The sequence below is a fragment of the Felis catus genome, chromosome A3 (assembly GCF_018350175.1).
Source record: "Felis catus isolate Fca126 chromosome A3, F.catus_Fca126_mat1.0, whole genome shotgun sequence".
In the NCBI taxonomy this organism is placed as follows: Eukaryota; Metazoa; Chordata; class Mammalia; order Carnivora; family Felidae; genus Felis; species Felis catus.
This window is the reverse complement of record NC_058370.1, coordinates 129337785-129359086: the sequence shown is the minus strand read 5'-3', so window position 1 is coordinate 129359086 and position 21302 is coordinate 129337785. Positions and strand designations below refer to the sequence as shown.

Sequence of the window (21302 nt, the reverse complement as noted above, 5' to 3'; positions counted from 1 at the left end):
CTTCTCTACCCTTGAAACTGAAAACTCTGTTACATGGTTTGCCTCTGGTGCAAATTGGATAGGGATCTTACACAAATGACTCTTTATTATAAAAGTATGTTTTCATTGGGTGTTTAGTCAGATTTTTTTTAACGTTTATTTATTTTTGAGACAGAGAGAGACAAAGCATGAACAGGGGAGGGGCAGAGAGAGAGGGAGACACAGAATCAGAAACAGGCTCCAGGCTCCGAGCTGGCAGCACAGAGCCCGACACAGGGCTCGAACTCACGGACCACGAGATCATGACCCGAGCCAAAGTCGGCCGCTTAACTGACTGAGCCACTCAGGCGACCCTAGTCAGATTTTTAAAGTAAGAGGAAACTTTTATACATATTGTATTCCTCAACCTGTAGAGACATCTGTTTCTTAGACCCAATCTCCCCTTTGGAGTACCTGCCTCGTTCATTAGCACAGTGGTTTTTAACTTTCTGGATCTTTGGGTTCCTGTAAGTTATTGGGAAGCCCACCAGAGCTTTTGTTTATGTAAGTTACACCCATCAATATTTGCCATGATAGAATTAACAGTCACATTTAGAAAAAGTATTTATATGTTTAAAATAGCATAAATAAACACATTACATGTTACATAAACAATAATTTTTAATAAAAATAACTATATTTTCCAAAAAGAAAAGTGAGAAGAGTGCTATTGGCTTACGTTTTTGCAGATTTCTTTAATGTCTGGCTAAAGAGCAGACAACTGGATTCTCACGTCTCCTTTGCATTCAGTCTGTTCCTTCACACATCGTGTAACCTCTGCAGAACTCTGCAAAAACATTCGTGAAAGAATTAAAGTAGAAAAGCCAAAATCTTAGGATTATGAAAATAGTTTTGACCTAGTACACCCCATGAAAGGGTCTTAGGGACCCCACAGAGTCCAGGGCCCCACTTTGAGAACCAGGACAATTGGATCTTGCCCCAGTCTTCCGAGTAGCTTCCACCCAGCTGCTTCCAGTATTCACACCCAGGAAATCTATCTGCCAAATTGCCACACTGTCAGTGAAATAATTGGCATTAAGTCATAAAATCAAAAGCATCTTTTTTTAATCCTAAATACACTCATGAAGGGTAGCTTCTCCCCTGTCACTAGATGAAGTGAGGCAGATCCCTGAGATTTTCTCTTCTCTCTTAGATCGAAGAAAATCCCATTTGTCACTCTAAACACAAAACACAGTCTCACTTGGTACTTGGAAAACTCAGACCCTTGAAGGAGCCAATTTCCAACTTTATTAAAGGTTACAGTCCCTGCCTCTCCCAAATGGGAACAGCTGTAGAGCGCCCGCCCTGCCTGTCTTCTCTTTTTTCTTCCTTGATAACTATAGATTCCCATTCCTTTGGAGCGCGTGTGTGTGTGTGTGTGTGTGTGTGTGTGTGTGTGTGTGTGCGCGCGCGCGCGCGGGCGCCTGGCGGGGTGCCAGTATACATGGACAGGATGATGTATGTGGAGAAGATGATGGAGAAAGGCTGATAAAGAGATCAGGAAATGTAAGACCTCTGGTGCAAGGAACACATTCAAGTGTCCTTTTACTGGATAAACCTGGAAGTGGGCCAGTCTCTTGTCTTCTGAATGTCCTGGGAAGGAATCCTAACTGCTACATACATGGAGCTCTCCAGTCGTTCCCTGAAGTCCTTCTTGCTAGACTTGAGCTAAGGTCGGATTGATCCACTGCACCTCTTGGGGGGGGGGGTGGCATTTACGGTAAACCAGCACCCCCTCAAAGATCCTCTCCTTTTGTACTTCCTTGGTGCAAGACTGAGTTATCTAAATGAGTTCTTCACTATCTACAGTGGATTTTTTCTAGTTCTTATTAAAGCATCCTACCTCTTTTCTATCTGTGACTTAGTCAAAGCATCCAGTTTAATATCTTGTTACCCACTTTAAAGAAACCAGTACCCATTGGCTGTTCCCTAGCTCCAGGAGCTCAGGTGGCCTCATAATTTGTTGTTTCCTTGTGCTTAGGAAAAGTACTGACAGCTCATAATTGGTCATATTTCTTAGGAAATTTGCATTTAATCTGTGAACAATGCTTGCTTTTTTTTTGGTATAATTTGTCTTACATTTTTGAAAGAAATAACTATTCATTAAGTTACATTTGAAAAATGCAGGAAAAAAGGAAAACATTGTCTATAGTCCTACTGCTCATATAAAACCACTATTCACTTATATGTATTTTCTTCTGATAATATTTCAATACATGTCTCCATTTTAGCTGTATTCATATAAATCAAATTTTATATCACATATTTTATCACATATTGGTATGCTATAGGCATCACCAATGTCAATACAAACTCCATGTAAACATCAATTGAATGCTTGCAAAGTATTGTATTAAATGGATATGCCATGGTTTAATCATTATCTTTATTGTTAATGTTTACATTGTTTATACTGTTTAGTATAGAATACCATGCTGCAATGAACATCTTTGGGTAGACTTTTTTTCTATATTTTGATTTACTTCTTAAACTACATTTCTGAAGATGGACTTATTAGGGAAATGGATATGAAAATTTTCAGGATACACGCACCCACACACATGTGTCTATACATATACACACAATTTCACAAAAGGAGATCATAATTCAGGATGCTCAGCTGTGGAGCATGAGTTTATCATATGCCTGTGTTCATGACACATTATCATCATTAATCCATGTAACCTCTCATTCTTTATTGGTTAATTTCCTTTATTTCCATCATCATTCTTTCTACCACTGCCCTCACCATAGAAGATCAATCTAATATGCTTGATATACATTCCTCTATTTGTGTCTGGTCATAGAAGCATGCATTTTTATTTCGCGTGCACATATGTTAAATGTACACAAATGACATTGTGCTATGTACCTCATATTGTTTCTTACTTTTTTCATCCAACACTTTTTAAGATCTAACCATACTGTTCTGCGTAGATCTCATCTACGATTCCAGAGGGCTGTATGACATTCTGTTCTGTGCATCATACTGTTGGACTTCTCTGTTTCCTAGTGAGTAGACTCCCCTAGACTGCTTCTAGTTCTGTACCACAACAAGGGTGCAGAGAGGAACTTCCCTGTTAGTGCCCCTCATGCATCTGTGGGAGATACACACCCAGAGAGAGACTTCTGGGTCTCAGGGCAGACCTCTAACTGGACTAAAGTCTGGTTGTTTCCCAGAGTGATTGCTCTGGTTTGTACTCTGTGCAACAGAGCATGCAAGTTCCTGCATTCACACTTTCCGCCAACACTTGGCATTATCCGACTTCCTAATTTTCTCACTCTGACACCAGCGAAGTGATATATTGTGGTTGTTTTCTTTTGCATTTCCCTTAACACCCATGAGCTTATGCATCTCTTAGCATGTACATTATTTATGTTTCTTAATCTGATTGCCTGTTTATATCTTTGTCCATCTGTCTGATAGGATTCAAGGCTTTCCCCCCCCCCATTGGTCTATATATTTTAAACATTAATGATGTCTTCATATGTTTAATAGAATTTTAGGTTTTTTCTCTGAAAATCTGGTAGTTTTGCCTGTTAGTTTGGTTCATACATCTTTTAGTTAGTTATATCTAAATTGAATGTACATATATCAAATTGGTGATGAAGTCTATTATTTTGATAAATGCTATTAATTTTTATGTATGAATCTTCTATCCAAAAATCTTGAACCTTTCTTTTTATTTCTAAACATTGTCAGTTACAGTAACTTTAAAAAAAAATAAATCTGTCTGTTTTTTACCCCTGGAAATTTATAGAAGCTCTTCACATGTTGGGGAAAATCAGCCCTTTCTTTGCCTGTAAACAAAGGACTATTTTACCCTTTGTTGATTAATGAGTTGTAAACATTTTTGCCTGCATTGGGATGATTTGCCATGCTATTATGGAATAGAATCTGTTAATCTTTCATTTTATAATTTACTTAGAAAGGTCCCCCTTTTGGGGCGCCTGGGTGGCTCAGTCGGTTAAGCATCTGACTTCTGCTCAGGTCATGATCTCATGGCTCATGAGTTCAAGCCCCACATCAGGCTTTGTGACGACAGCTCAGAGCCTGGAGCCTGCTTCAGATTCTGTGTCTCCGTCTGTCTCTGCCCCTTCCCTGCTCATGCTCATGCTCTGTGTGTCTCTCAGACATAGACATTAAAAAAAAAAAAAGAAAAAAAAAGGTCCCCCTTTTTAAGAATTTTCCTGTGCTCTCTTCTAGGAGCTTTATCCTTTCATTATTTTACATTTAAATATTTTATTCATAATTTATTTTGATACAAAGCATGAAGTATGGATCCAAGTTTATTATCATAATGGCTATGTCGTTGAGTAAGCCAAACCATCTTTCACTATTGATTTGAAACGTGACCTCTATCATAGGCTACATTTTTGCAATATATATGTGAATCTATTTCTTAATTTTATATTATTTTCCACTGTTCTGTGCCTTTTAATGCTTCAGGTCTATACCATATAAATTATTAGAGCTGTATATTGTGAGGTTAATAGCCAGTAGCACTCATCCTCTTTCATTCCTTTTTCTAACTTTCTTAAATACCCCTATTTATTTTAGTTTAGTTTAGTTTAGTTATTTGCCTTGAGAGAGAGAGCATGAGTGGGGAGAGGCAGCAAGAGGGGGGAGAGAGAGAATCCCAAGCAGGCTCAACGCTGTCAGCACAAAGCCCAACGTGGGGCTTGAGCTCACAAACCATGAGGCTATGACCTGAGCCGAAACCAAGTATCAGATGCGTAACCAACTGAGCCACCTAGGTGCCCCTATTTTATTTCATTTTATGTGTTTTACCCCACTGACTAGAATATCCGGTATAAGATTAAACAGAAACAATGTTATCAAGTACTTTCACGTCATTTCTGAGAGTAGCAGAACTTCTAAAATTTCAACCTTAAACATAATGTTTGCTGTAGGTTTTTAGTAGAAACTCTTTATGAAGTCAAGGAAGTTCTCTTTTATTTCCTTTTTACACTATATACCAACCATCAGATCAAATGAGAAAGACTGACAAGTGCTGGTGAGGATGTGAAGCTCCTGAAACTCTCATACGCTACCGACTGGCATTTAAACTGATACAGGCTCTTTGGACAATTTCAGTCTCTACTAAGTTTGGAAATACTCATACACTGTGACCCAACAATTCCATACAGATATGAGGCCCTAGCAATGCGTATACAGGTATAACAAAAGAGGTGTACGAGAACATTAATAGTAGTTTCAGCAGTAGTAGCAAAGAGCTGGGAATAACCCAAATCACCACCAACAGCAGAGTGGATAAAGAATTTGTGCTGTGTTCACATAGTGGCTTCTATAGCAATAAAAGCCAGTGAATTATGCTTACATGTAATAACATGGATAAATCTCATTAACATGATACTGAACAAAAGAGCATATGTATTATTCCATTTAAAAACAGGCAAACGAATCTGTGGTGTTATATATAACCACAGTGGCTATCTTTGGGTGAGGAGTAGTGAATGGCAGGAGCATTAGGAAGACCTCCGAGGTGCTGGTGGCCTTCTGTCTCTTAATCTGGGTGGTGATTATACGGTTATGTTTTTCTCTACCTAAATACATTTTTTTTTAATATCTAAGCTTGCCAAGTGACCAAATAAATGAAACAATGAATGAAATTTGGTGTAAATTAAACCGGAAAAGACCCTTCTTGTACTGGAAATGAGATATGTTTTATTTGGTTTGGGTTTTGTTTTGGGGTTTGTTTGTTTTTTTGTTTTGTTTTGTTTTTTTTATTTGTTTGTTTTTGCCCTGGTTCTGCCTCTAATGAGCTATGGGATTTGTTTTTCCAGCAAGTTATTTCCCCACTTTGAACTTCTGTTCCTAATTTCTAAAACGAGGAGGCTGAACTAAATAATCTTTACATTCCCTCCCGGTTCTAAGATGCGGGAAGTCACCTGAATTTCTTATTTTTGATGAACTTTCACTGAATGTGAGGAAGAGCTGGTTCCTTTTGTTGTTCTTTCTACTCAACCAGCAACATCCCAATTATACTTTGGCTTTCCTTAGTAGCTTCCCAGATGATTGTTAACGCAAACTGCCCATGCCAATCGATAGTGATTTTTCTCACTCTAAATTACATTCTTTATTTGATTTCTATATCAAACTCTTGAGAATCTGTTTGGCATAATCTATGCCCATATATTTCTGGACCCATAAAACTGAGGAACTGTTTCTGGTGATTCCACCTAAATGACCAGTTACTTGTCTTAGAAACCACTGCTCCATCACACCCACCAGATTATAAAGGAAATCATAAGAACTTCAAATAATCCGCTGATGGCTCCTGGGTTTAGGGATGGCCCTACACACTCTGGAAACAATCCATCCTCTCTTCCTGTGGCAGAAACTGTTCGCTGTATGCCCATCACTATTCTCCCTTTCTGTAGCAAGAGCAACTATCACACTTAGATGTTTATGTGGCTTCCAAGAATAAAGACCATGTGCCAAAGCCTTCCCTGTGCCTATGTGTGGTCATGTGACTGAGTTCTGTCAAATGAGATGTGAGCAGAAATAGTATGTCCAATGCCCTGAATGTGCCCTTAAAGGACATGGCTGCATCCTTCCTTTTCTGTTTTCTCTGTTGTGCTGGCCGGGAGGTAGATGGAGCAGTGAGCAACTTGCCTTTGGAGTCAGAGACAAATCCCTGGAAATGTTAAAGATGTGTTAGAGAAGGTCAGATAATGGGCCTGGGCTCCCGAGAGATTTATGACTCACATTTATGCCACAGAAGCTAACACCTTTAGGAAAAAGCAAAATAACTTCTATCTTGTGTAAACCCTGTTATTTTGGATTTTTGTCACAAGGCACAGAAACCATATCCTAACTCATATACTCCTTAAATGTGTTCCTGGAACCACACACCATGACTGGAGCCTGTCTATACATGGAGAGTAAATGGGGCAACTGTTCTATACTTTTTCCTAAGGTTTTTACATTTAAGGTTAACGTTCACGACAGGACAGCTTTTCTCTTCTTCTTCACTTGGCTCTGCATCTTGCACGAGGCCCAAAATCAAAGGAAAGAAAATTCAACATCAGGGCTGCTACTCAAACTGACCTTGAGATATAGGCAAATCAGCCAATTACCGTAGTCTGGGCAGCGTGGTGGAGTGTTTTCAAAGAAGCCAGAGGAAATAGCTTGAGGAGAAGAGCAGTTTAAAATGTAGGGCCATCTGAAATCATTAAAATCATCCATTAAGGAAATAAAGAGGGTGGTTCTTTAGAGTGGATAGTAAAATGTGTTTTGGAAATTTCTCCTGTTGGAGAAACAGAAAATGTCTCTAATGCTAAAGACCAGGAAAGAGAGAGGTGGACAAGAGGCGAAGAGTTAGAAAAGAAACAAATAATTATAAAGGACTAGAGATACCGAATATATAAGCACTATGGTATTTACAAAATTGATCCACCTTAAACATAGTAATTTCTTTTAGGACAGGGGCATCTTTTCTCATACTTACTATCTGCCATTACTGCCGTGAGAGAAGAAGACAGAGAGGATACTGCCCTCAGACTTGGTTACTGACTCAACAACAACCATGTGCTGGGAACTCTTCGGGTGCCTGAGTGAGCAGAACAGAGTCTACGCCCTCACGGAGCTCACATAGGGACACATACAAAAAGCAAATCAACAAACGTGTGCAATATAATGCCAAATGCCCACAAGAGCAAGAAACAATAATAAAGCATGAAAAAGGCACAGTGAGTGATGGGGGTAAGGAAGGTGCTCTTGTAGAATGAATGGTGGGTCTGCTTCTCTGACGAACAGATACTTAAACAGAGTTTTGAATAAAGTGACAGACAGCCATATCTAGAGGAAGGCCTTTCCAAACGGGCAGAGGCCCTGAGGACGGACAGAGCTAGATTCCTTCAAGCGTGGATGGCAAATACATCACATACTCTCCCCACTTCTGCCCAGGAAAGATAGCCACACAGGTGTCAACCCCGGCTAGGACGGCCAGGCTAGTATAGCCTCGGAATCCTTCTGAACCCAATAGTCTGGTAAACTAGTGATAGGTAGGAGTCAAGACAGGGATCAAAGCCATTTGCTACCACCGCTTTAGAGTGTAGACTTCTAAATTCTACCCATAATCCTATCTTCGGCTTGTTTGATTTTTCCAGTGTCAGGGATACCACCTCCCATTGTATATGGTTGGAAAAAACATCAGGGCCAGGAAAATCTCATTGCCATGGATACTTTTACTAAATATTTACTATTAAAGTTAAAATATTTATTATATGCACTATTTATCGTGTGTTAAAATTAAAATATTTACTCTTCATTAAATATTAACATACTTATTAAAATATTTACTCTTTGGTATCACTATGGGCACTCTGCTAAGTCTTAAGGATCTAGGAATAAAACATTTCATTACCTCATAAATCAGAAAGATACAAAAGAAAAGTCATTACAATATGGTGAAATAGATACTGTAAGAACTCTGAAAATGGTGTGCCTAACTTGACAAGTAATGGGCTATTGTTAGGAAAGGGATCACGGAGCTACCAAGAGCAAAGACTTTAGGCGTAAACAAACTTGTGTTTTCTAGTTGGCCGTTTTTAAGCTAGCGTGTGACCTTTGTGGCATTCAGTTAACCTCCGTGAGCTTTGATATAAAAAACACCAAAGAAAGCACATGGCATAGAGCCCCTAGCACATAGTAGACACTCAATAAATAGTAGTTTTTTGGGACGGCTGGGTGGATCAGTCAGCTAAGCATCCGACCTCATCTCAGGTCATGGGTCATGGGTTCAAGCCCCACGTGGGTCTCTGTGCTGACAGGCCTGGGAGCCTGTTTCAGATTCTGTGTCTTCCTCTCTCTCCGCCCCTCCCCCACTCATGCTCTATCTCTCTCATGAATAAACATTAAAAAAATACAATGAATAAATAAATAGTATTTTGTTAAGATCAGTTTGAAGCAGGAAATGTTTTTGTGATAACTGCTGCGAGTTTGGATCATCAGTTGTGTGAAATACGGAAAAAGAAGCGAGATAGACTTCTTTCTATGTGTTTAGTCAAAGAGGCATGAAAGGACCATAACATCTATGGGGATTACATTATTACAGCAGGTACCACTAAGACAAAAACAATGTGCGAATTAGTTACACAATTCCATTAATCCTAAAACACATTCCAATAGCAGAGATGTTGAAATATGAAAAACATACACTTTAGAGTCAACAAAATTTGTATCTAAGTTTTTTTTTTGGTTTTAGAGCTGTAACATAAAATACAGAAGAGAATGAAAAGAGGCTAGATAAGTAAGCTAGAACGGGTCATGAAGTGTGTGTGTGTGTGTGTGTGTGTGTGTGTGTGTGTGTGTTTCAAATTTAAAAATCAGGACATTATCCTGTGGCCAAACTAGAGTCTTTAAAGACTTTAAGTCAGAAGAGATAGGAGCTGTTTGGAGGTATGGTGGGAAGGATTGGAAAAATGGCCTGACAGCAGTCACCTATGAATATGTGGCATCCTTACAACCAGAGATTGTGGTTGTTGTAAGACTTGACTGTGCATTTCAGTCACCTATGAAGATTTTCAAGGAATATGTCCATTTTGGCAAGTTGTTTTCTCATTGGCATAAAGTTTTTATAATGTATACCCATTGTCTCTGAATCTCTGTGGACTCTGCAGTGATGTGCCCCCATTCACTGTGTTTTCTATCTTTTTTTGGCTTCATAAATCTAGTGAGAAATTTATTGGGTTTATTATTCTTTTTCTTGGGCTCAAGGGTTGTGTAGAAGGATGTTCCTTTAGTTTCCAAATACTTTCAAGATATCGTATTGTTTCTGATTTCCACTTTAATCCCAGTGTGGAGAGTATATTCTCTGTGATTTGAATCCTGTGAAACCGACTGAAACAATTTGTGAGCAATATAGTGCATTGCAGTGAATATGTCATATGCACATCATGCTTACAGTTGACTATTTATTGACTATCACCCTAAATCAGAAATTTAGACCCAAAGTATAAGTCCAAGCCCAGAAGTTTGGAATTGCATATTGACGTTTCTTTTCTTGTGTGTGGGCTGTAACAACTATTTATTTATTTATTTATTTATTTATTTATTTATTTATTTTTAAATTTTTTTTGACGTTTATTTATTTTTGAGACAGAGAGAGACAGAGCATGAATGGGGGAGGGACAGAGAGAGAGAGAGACAGAATCGGAAACAGGCTCCAGGCTCTGAGCCATCAGCCCAGAGCCTGACGCGGGGCTCGAACTCACAGACTGCGAGATCGTGACCTGAGCTGAAGTCGGACGCTCAACCGACTGAGCCACCCAGGCGCCCCTGTAACAACTATTTAAAGTATTTACTATTAAACCATCCTAAACCTTTGCACATGAAAAGAGAGGAACTTATCTTGACTCCCTACTTTGCAATGTTTGTAATTCTTTTCCTATTTTTAATCCTCCTGCTTTAGGTTTTATACAACTATACTGATAATGGGTGTGCCGTGTCTGTAAGGCAATTTTTCTTATTTCTAATGGAACTGCAAACATGTTACACTACTTGTTTGTGTGTAAAGTGTTCTGAATAGTTGTATTTTGAGATTTTTTCCCTCATAGTTTCATATTATAAATACCTACTATCAATAGCTTTGTACACCTTGGGTTTTTCTCTTCTTCTTTTGCATTATTTCCTTGAAATAACTCTTCGAAGAATGATGCTATTGGCTAAAAGGGTATGGGTACACCTTGGATGTGCCTATTTGTCTCAGGCGCCCTTCAAGAGGCTGCACCACCGCTATCAATTACCTCCCTAAGTCTCCTCCTTCTTCACCTTGCTACCTTTGCCCTTGACATTGCTACTCTCAAGCATTCCTGTCCTCTTTAGTAAACTCCTTTCTTAAGACTCTGGATGGACTCCTTCTATTCTACTTCCAAACTCAAATGTCACCTATAAAACTCTGCAAAATTCCCAGGAGGCCAGGTCACCACCCTCCTCCATTCTAATAACATTCCATGCCCATCTGAACCGTGACAATTACAGCATTCAAGTTCCCCGTTCTCCCCCCACCTCAATATGTTGTCAATTGTCTTATTAAAACCCTTAATAGGGGCACCTGGGTGGCTCAGTCCGTTAAGCATCCAACTCTTGATCTTGGCTTAGGTCATGATCTCACAGTTCATGAGTTTGAGACCTGCGTTGGGCTCTATGCTGACAGTGTGGAGCCTGCTAAGGATTCTCTCTCTCCCTCTCTCTCTGCCTCTTCCCTGCTCATACACTCTCTCCGTCAAAATAAATATTAAAAAATTTCATTTTTATTTATTTTTGAGAGAGAGACAGCATGAGCAGTGGAGAGGCAGAGAGAGAGAGAGAGAGAGAGAGAGAGAGAGAGAGAGAGAGACATAATCTGAAGCAAGCTCCAGGCTCTGAGATATCAGCACAGACCCCATTACGGGGCTCAAACCCATGAACCGTGAGATCATGACCTGAGCTGAAGTCTGAGGCTTAACCGATTGAGCCACCCAGGCGTCCCAAGTAAAAACATTTTTAAAAACACCTTAATGCCCACAGTAAGTGACACAACAGAAGATATTTGACAAACTTTTATTGACTGAACTTTTATATTCCTCAAGCAATAACAAACAGGCTTTGTTCTGCACAGTCTGGCTAACTGTAAATTAGTTTTATCATTTTATTTTCCTCTTTCTTGTTTAATGGCTTATATTTATGTTTACTCAGTAAAAACCTAGATAAACACCAATCTGGGCTAGCTATTGTGATTTGTGACACAGAAGAATTTTACTAAAGTAAGAAGAAGTTGGTTTTAACTAGAGTTATTTTTTTTTCTGGATTTCTTTTAAGCATTTAGGAAAGTAAGGTTACATTACCTGTAAGGGACTGTTACCCTGTTAGAACCTCTACACTGGGCAATCGCCAGATAAATATCCAGCTCCCACCTCTATCCCAGGACAGTCAATATAGTCCTTCAGAAAAGCGATTAAAGGTGCTGAAATGAGAATATAAAGCTACCTGACTGCTGCCTGCACTCACGATTTAATCTAACCCATTCGCTATCTCTTCAAAATTCATTCTGATTTCTCCAGAGAATTAACGATTACAAAATGACCCGTGTTAAGCTGAGCTACAGTGAGGAACAAAGAAGGTATATAAAAAGTGCCGATCCCATTTTTTTTTCTCCATTTAAAGACAACTCCTATTTTGATCAAAATTTGGAGGAAATTTAAGATAGGAAGTTTCAAAATTGTGAAAACAATGACTTACAAAATCCCCTGATTCAAATATGGGAGGGAAAAATGTTACTCCCCCAGAAAGGGAGAGAATCAAGAAAAGATTGAAGAGAATGGTTAATTACCTAAAAGGCTTAGGAAGAATGTACAGAAAATATAGTTACGGGAAATTATAGCTGTGAAAGTGGTCAACAAGAGACAGCGTGTAAGTGATTCAGTCACACAATAATATTACATAGAGAAAAAAACACCACTCAGAGGTAAGAGGCTTCTTCAATTCTGCTCCCTTTGAAAGTTACATATTAACTTTTGCATTTGGCAAAAATCACTCAACTTTGGGTCAAGCGTGGGAGCTGGTCAAATATTCCTTGCATAATAACATGACAAGGAGGATGAAGGGGGATGGAGAAGAAGTCAGCCCACTGGGCAGCCAGGCTGGGGAGGATGAGGTTGTGGCCATGGCTGGGAAAATGGAGGGGACGTCATTCTGTGACTGAGAGAGACACTGGACAGGTGCAGCATTTGGGGTTTAGGATTGGGTGGGATGTCAAATCTAATCTGAAAACTGGAGAAGGCTGAATGGCTTGGCATCTCTGAAGGTCCAGAAGCTCTTGAATCCAAAGGGGTGTTGGGAGATAGGCTAGCTGCAGAGATCCACAGTCAGAATAGTCCATGAGGGCCTGTGGGTGACTGCCTGAAATACATTTTGTTGTCAAGCTGTTTTCTGTGTACCAGCCACAGCTTGAAGCACGGTTGAGTGACCTGTTTTTAAATCCAGGAGCAGGATGCATAAAGCCTTGGTAAATATTACCAAATTGTCTCCAGAATAATTTTACCAATTTCTATTCCCACCAATGGAGAATGAGTGGACTTCCTCACCACCTCCTTGCCAGAATAAGGATAAATCCTTTTTTTCTCTTACTTCTTTGTCAAATTGGCAAAGAAGAAAAATAACACCTTGCTTTCATTTGCACTTTTAAGTTACCAATAAACATGTTTTTATATCGTATTTATTTTGATATAAATTGATGGCGTCTTTTAGATTCATTTTTATCACTGCTTTAAAATGTTCATAAATGTTAAAAATATGGCCATTGTCATTTGTTGAAATCTTCTGTATGTATTTTAATTCCAGTTATGACCCATGACCTAGTTGTAAGCTATGTCGCCGAATTTCTCAAGATTTTCTCCCAGTGTTTTTTATATTTACAAAATTTGTTTGTTTGTTTTCCAAGCTGAGGGCATTTAAGAGCTAACATTTATGAGTTTTTTTAAATAACTTTACTTTTTACAATAAAAAACTTAATTATCTGGGTTTTATTTTGACTAGAGGCAGTGATATGTACAGGGCAGGCAAGAGAGCTAGTTGAGCAACTTGACGCAGAGAGGGATTTACTAAGAAGTTTAAGCTAATTTTCTGAATTATCAGGAGGGTTAGGGTGCCAAACAGTTGACAGCAACACAGACCAAAAAAAAAAAAAAAAAAAAAAAAAAAAAAAGATCCCCAGGTGCATCATGGGAGCATTCTAGGGGACATCCACTACTGCCACATGCTGGGGACTGGTGAGCAGAAACCCCACAGCAGGAGCCCCAGAACAATCACGTGTCTTTGCCACGAGACCCAGCTTCTTATCACTACTGCCAATTCTTGATGTCCATTTCCGTGCTCCCAATGACACATGGCTGTGTCTCCTGGGTGGTATGCTAGCTGCAAAGAATTCTGAGAATGTGAACGCTAGGAGCTGACACTACGCGATGCCAGACATTGCCCTATACACGTTTACAGATATTAACTAAATTTCACAATCTCCTACAGGGCAGGAATTATTATATCCCCATTTTGCATATGACAAAACTGAGACACCAAAAGTTATCACCCCACCCGACAGCTAATGGATGGTGGAGCTAGGATTTGTACCCAGGTTGACAGGCTCCAGAATCTGTGCTCTTAACTACCATGCTGTATAGCTAATGGTTTTAGGCTTCGCAGCCTCTAAGGTACAAGAAGCCAAGGCTAGAAAGAAGTGGGAGTGGGTGGCGAAATGAGTCCATTGGCACAGTTGTATACAGCCACTGATCTAACCTTTCCAAAGGACCTTTCAAATCTCCATGTCCTTCATTAAATAATCTTGCTTTTCTTATTGACTTATAACTAATGGCCTTGTGCACTGACTGGGCACTCAACAAATATTTGTTGACTGAATGAATGAATATTTTGGATCCTTATTTCAGGACTATCTATTTTGGTCCATTGTCAATTTTGGCATTTAGTGTGATATTTTCACTTGCCATTCAAGATGTCCTCTCTGGATCTGCCCTCTATGTCCACCCTTATCTGTCCCCTATTTTCTGATCTCCGTGGATGGCATCAGCAGGCTCTTTTGCCCCTGGGCAGAAGGAAGAGGGATCAGGCTGGAGTATGTGATGCTATTGCTTCTTCTTGGTCATGTGGCCTTGGGTTAGCCTCTCCCTCTGCTGAAGAAGCCAGCTCCTGTCATATGTCCCTCCTGGCCACTGCTCTCCTATCACTGGTTTTGTAACTGCCCTCTCCACTCCGCTTCAGGCCTGCGGACTCTTCACTGTTGCTAGCCTGCAGTCCTGCATAATCCCTTTTTGGTCTCTCTAAAATCTGCCCACACTTTTGTAAATAGTCTCTTTATTAAACTCTCCTCAAATTACCTAGTCTGTGTGCAGCATCTGCTTCAGTGAGTCAGGAACAGCAAGCTGTTTTAATCACTGTCATTTTCAAACATGTTTTAACATCTGGTAGGAAAAACAGTCAAGATTTTCCCCAACCTCAAAATCTCCTCTCCTATGTCTTTGTTCTTCCAGATTAGAACCACTCTGAATTCTAAATTATAATCTATTGAATTTTAAAAATTGAAATATTATTAGACCTAAAATTACTTTTTTTCTTTCCGAATGAGGACATAAAATGCCTTTCCATTTATTCACATCTCCTTAATGTCTTGCCGTAAATATTTTCAGTTTCCTCATGTAGCCTTGCATATTTCTTGTTGTTCCTGGGTTAGGTTAGAGGATGAACAACATTTTTTTTCTATTGCAATCTTATTTTTCTCCCCTGTAATTTCTAGCTAGTCATATCTGATATCTACATAAGCAGTTCATTTTTTTATTTTTAAAATCCAGACACATTACTAAACCTGTGTTCATTTAAACAGGTTGCTAATTCTTCTGAATCTCCTAGATAATTCTCTTCGGTTTACTATATGCGCATTCATATATCTCCTACCAATGATAATTTTACTTCTCCTTTCTTATGTCTGTTGTATATTTAACTGAACTGTCTAAAGCTTCTTGAGAAGGCATGATAATGGCCTTCAAGATAAAATCTTGACTTGCTCCTCAGTATAATAGAAATACCTGTAATGATTCAACGTTAGCATTCCATTAATTTTGGATTTTAGATATTCTTTATAATCTTTGGGAAGTGTCTGTATATTCCCAGTTCACTACAAATGGTTGTATGTTTATTTCTTTCTCTCATTAATCTGGAATGGGTGGGTGATAAATTTCATTAAATGACTTCCCAGCACTTTTACAGATGATTAAAAATGTTCCTTCACTAATACATCAATAAGATGTATTAAAATAATACAACTAATTTTATATAATATCTTTTTGTTCCAAGGATAAAGCCTATGCAGCCACAGTATACTAATTGTTAAATACAATTCTAGATTTCAATTTCAATTTCTGGACATTTTACAAAGTTTTTTTCTTTCTATCTATTTTCAGAATTACAGGCGAGATCCTGGTTCCCTTTTCTGTGCTATCACTGTCGGGTTTTAGTGTAATAAATTTGTAAATATTTCTGTCTCTGCTTTGGCACAATTTAAATAGCACAGGAATTATTCCATGAAAACATAAAATATGTAAAACTGTCCAAGCATGACATCATGTAGAAGCATAAATTTTCCACTAATTTTTTTTTTCAATTCTATGGTTTACTCAGGTTTTTCATTCGTCTTGAATCACTTTTAGTCATTTCTGTTTTCATAGGAGATTCGCTTGTTTTTTTTTTTCTTGAGATATTCAAATGTTTAGCACAGAGCTTTTCATGATTTATTCTTAATCCAAATTTTTAAAATTGTGCTTTGAATTGATCAGTTTTACCCTTTGACTTGTAAATTAATTACCTTCTGATTATCATTGCTTTTTCTCCCCTATGGTTTCTTTAATGTTCCTGCTCCTGCACTTTGTAAAATTCCCAAAATTTCATGCTTAATTAACTTAATACATTTGGATCTTTTAAACAATTAAATTATGAATATTATTCATTTCACTACAAGTACAGGACCCATCTTCTACCGTTTCCTGTGTGTTTCTTTTACACAGTTTCTAATATGCATATTGTACTTATGTCTGTTTAAACAAAGCAATTATTTACACAGTGCTTTTGAGTAACTTTCTTTAGTATCTCTTTGCTTTGTTATTGCTGCGCTTTTCAGCTGTTGTTATTAACTCCTAGGGTTACGTACACTACTGGGATAAGAGACAATAACCTGCAAGTTGTTTCCTGTCAAAGTTTAAGAGCAATATAGTTATGACTTGCTAAAATACACTGCATTGCTATAATATTATCACCCTAACCCTTGAGGTCAGACCCTTAAACAAAGAAGAAAGGGGGCACCTGGATGGCTCAGTTGGTTAAGTGTCCACACTCTTGATTTTGGCTCAGGTTATGATCTCCCAGTTTGTGAGATGGAGCGCTACGTAGGGCTGTGCACTGACAGTATGGAGCCTGCTTGGGATTCTCCCTCTCTCCCTCTCTCTCTCTCTGCCCCTCTCCTGCCTGTGCACGCTTGTGTGCTCTCTCTCTCTCAAAATAAATAAACTTAAAAAAGTTAACAATAAAAAAAATTTCAAAGAGGGAAATAAACACTAAGACCCAGACACTGGCAAGCATACTCCAGACTCCGTATCGTCCTCCATACTCTGGAAGGGAGACAAAGGCTCAATCCAAGATTGACCATTGGGCCCATGATCTCTGTGTCCATCCCTCAAACCCACTCTATAAGCCCCCATGTGCTGAGGCAGATAGGAGTGGGCGGGGAAGTCTGCATTGTCCAAAGGCAGCCTAATGCGCATGTATTTTGCCTTTCATTCAGACACAGAAGAATGGGCCTTGGGCCTGAAACTCTTCCTTACCAAGGGATAAAGAGCTCACACAACCCATACCAGGCTTATCACTTCCATGGGAACGTCTTCCCCTGGTACTGGCTCAGTGAGTGTTCTTTGTTCCCGGTAAGCAGGCACGTTGATGGCGCTGACCAAGGTCTCAGTCTTCAAGAGTTCCTACTTCAGCTGGTAGAGGGAGAGCTCCTTCCACTGTGGCATAAGAGTGATAAATTCAGGCCAGTTGCCGAGTACTGCCTGCCTGGACCTGCTGACACCCATTACCAAAGCTGATCTGTCTCTGGCCCTTTCCCATATGGGTAAAGCTTGTCCTACTCAATGCATGACTGTGTTTTGTTTTCCTTGGTCACTGATACAAAGATGCAGAGGACAAAAGTGTGGCCTTCTGTTCCTGATGCCTGGCAACACAATGGGGATCTTTGCCATTCTCCATGTAGTGGGAGTCCTCCTCTGGCGCTGGGAACTGGTGCCTGGTGTTCTGCTTAACACAGAGGATGGCAGGTGACTTAGTTTCCATATCTTGTCCCTTGTGCTTAGTGGACCCTGCCCATCCCTAAGGGAATTAGTAGGAGAGAGGTGCTCCTGTCATTCTGCCTAGGTCATTAGGCCCTCTCATAGACGTTCATTATATCAAATTAAATAGTGGATGAGAACAATGTCTTGTTACCAGTTCCATGCTATGCAAATACAGAAAGCTATTATCTAAAATTGAATGTGGTGCAGTATAAGAAAATAATAATATATAACTTGTAAAAATTTGGAATATATTTGTCCAAATGTCCTTTAATACATTAAATGAGAACAATTATTATTCCTAACAAGTGTATACTTTTCTGGGATTTTCCAAAGTATCTGTTCTATTTTTTCAGGCAACCATTTCAGAACCATTGTGATATGTAAGGATTTGCGTCATTTGACAGATGACATCAAGTATCACCTAACAGATGAAATATTAAGGACTAAGAGCGTAAATTCTGTGCTTAATTTCACAAAGATAACATGAATAGTGAAAGGAATACAGATATCTATAGATCTAGAAAGGAATTTCTACAATCATTCCTTTAAAATAACCCAGGGCCCACCCATACCCCCTGATGCTGTCTGGGCTGGGTTGGGGGGTCATGCATCCTGGGACCAGTCTAGCTCTAGCCCTTACATGTTACTTTTTACAGCACTCCCATGCCATGTCCCTGTATTGACTATGATTTCCTATTTCTGGAGCCAAAGCTTTATTGATAACACCTGTTCTCCTTATCCAGCTGGACTGGGGCCTCCTTGGTGAATGGGCTCCATGAATGTATAGAATGATTCACAGAGCGGAGCATGCCAAGAAAATGGGCGGATTGATGAAAACCCGGTTAGCGAGATGTGGAACATTGGCGAGATTTCAGACCAGTGCCTTCGGCCATGAAGGCCAAAGAAATATTGAGGACACTTCAGTCAGTTCTGAATAAAAAAACAATCCTTGATACATGAATAAGGTGAAAGGGCTTCAGAACCAATCTAGAAACACATAGGAGTCGGGACGAAAATGTGAGCTTGATTGCCGGTAAAAGTGGACGAGCAAAGTTGGAGCTGGCTTGGATGAGAGCCCAGACGTGCTTCATCTTCTCCCTCTGCCAACCCCTGCTGCTGCAATGGCATTTACTCTGTGTCACATACAGTCTCAGGAGGACTGAGGGATTCTCCCAGCAGGGGCAGAGCCTGCCCTAATGATGTAACACATGGAAGAGAAGCCGGGGACACATCTGTCCTGCAAGCTAAGGAGGGGCTATGGATCTGTCAGGACCTTTTCCCCGATAGTATCAATCAGGTAGGTCTCTTCTCCTCTGGAAAGGAAAGAGTAAAGTGGAGAAAATGATAGGCTTCCAAGCGGGGGATCTGTTATCATGAGCCAGCTGGGTGTACCAGGAGAGAAAGAGAGCCAGTGAGCATGATTTCCTAATCACTGCCTCTCAAATTATTAGTGGCTACGTTAGTGGTTTCTGGTGTGTCCCATAAAAAGTATGAGGTTTCATGACAAAGACTTTCAGCGTGGGGGGTGAGTGGTGCACTGGGGAGTGAGTGGTGATGGGAAAGGAGAGCGCAACATGATGTGTGAAGGCCCCTTGCAGAAAGCCTCCAGGAGGCTGTGACGTCTTCCCTCACTCCAGCCCTGACCTACGTCTGCTTGCTGCCAGGTACCTTAGCAATGGGCAACACCCCAAAGCTAAAAGCCAAACATGAAGGAAAATAAACAAGTTGTAAAATTTTTGTTCCATGACAGACATACATTATTTCAGCAATATTAAAACCAGAGCCAGAATAAATGATCAGCACAACCTAGTTCTAACTTATCACATTGTCCAATTCCAGTCAACCCACCTATGTTGGGTTGACATGGCAAAGGGATGTGAGGAGAAGGTAGGGCCCGGGGACTCTGAGCTTGTGATATGCCCTTTTGAGCCTATATTTTTGGGATGAAATATATTCCTTGGAAGTGTAGTGAAGTAGAAAGAGGTGCCAGAAGGGGTATCAGGAAACGTGGGTTCTGGTTCCACTCGTGTAACTTCCTAGCTCTGTGACCTCAGGCAAGACACTTGCTTTCCCTCTGTATCTAAGTTATCTCATCAGGTAAAATGATGGACCAGAAGATGTCACAAATCTCTTCCCAATTTTAAATTTATACATTACTTTCAAGTCTATCAAAGGTCAATACAACATAAAAATTGGTATCACAAGGCTATGCGTAACGAGCTCCGCTAGATTTGTGTAATCTCGTTTAATCCTCCCAACAGCCCTGTGGAGTCGGTATAATTATCCCCATTTTATAGATGAGTAAACTCGAGCTCTGAGGGGTTAAGTGATTTGCCCAGAGTAAGTGGGAGAGCTGAGATTAAAACCCATATGTTGCTCCAAATCTCCCTCTTCATTTTTATCATGTACTCCTTTAAAAATAGCATTTGCAAACTCTGTCAAACATTCAAAACCATTTCATGACCTTGAACTCCTAAAAAATCACAAGACCATCTGTTTTCAGTTCCATTTTTCAGATGGGCAAACTCCAGCTCCTAGAAAGTGAGCTGCCCAAGGACATTAAGGTCGTTAGCATCAGAGCTGAAATTTCTCCCACATAGGCTGAGCAATCTAGGGCTTTTTCCCTGAGGCAGACAACATTTGGCCATTTCTTCCAGAGCCCTGTGTTCCTCAAAGAAACCCCAATCGCTGCGGCAGGCATGCTGTGGCTACTTCTGACTCAGGCAGACAATTCTATTCATTTCCTCGGATGGAGGTTTCTGAAATAACTCTTTTCTTTGACACAGTCATATCTTCATGAGGCAGTATTTGCTGCCTCTTTGATTAAATCCATTAGCTATTCAGACACAGCTGCCCTTCCAGAAACAACATGCCTCCAAAGCCACACATTTGGCAGCTAAATGATTCTGGGCCAAACCAGAGAGATCCAACCCATCCAGCAAACAGGCAAACACGAGCAAAGCACACAATATCGGAGCTGGAAGGGGACTTTGAAATCATAAAAAGTTTCTGATCCCTCATTGTATAGATGGGGAAACTGAACCTCAATACCAGGAAGGGACAGCCCATGTCAGACACCACTGGAGCCAAGGTCAAAAAGATCTCCCCAATCAGAATTTAGTGGTTTTCCATCTAATGTTGGGGATCTCAACAGCAAGAGATGAAATCCCATTATGACATGGGCTGGGAATGGGAAAGATGGTCAGCACCATCCTCACTTCCACGCAGGGATATGCACATCTCAGAGCTCTCTTGTGTGCCTTGTCTAATTTCATTTTCACAACATGCCACAGAGTTGGGTTTTTTGTTTGTTTTGCTGCAGCAATAAACGATGTGGCTTGTAACAACAAAGGTTTTTTGGCCCACATACCTGTCCAGTATGTGTTGGCTATGAC

At 39.9% G+C, this 21302-nt stretch overlaps 1 long non-coding RNA gene across 1 annotated transcript in view; it reads right to left on the bottom strand.

Annotated features, from left to right (window-relative positions):
- Positions 1-682: 682 nt before the first annotated feature.
- The window catches only part of LOC123384612, a 196883-nt gene continuing 176263 nt past the window's right edge, over positions 683-21302 (bottom strand). The window contains exon 3 of the long non-coding RNA XR_006595980.1: positions 683-805. This is a non-coding gene — a long non-coding RNA (uncharacterized LOC123384612). The remainder of the gene's footprint in view (positions 806-21302) is intronic.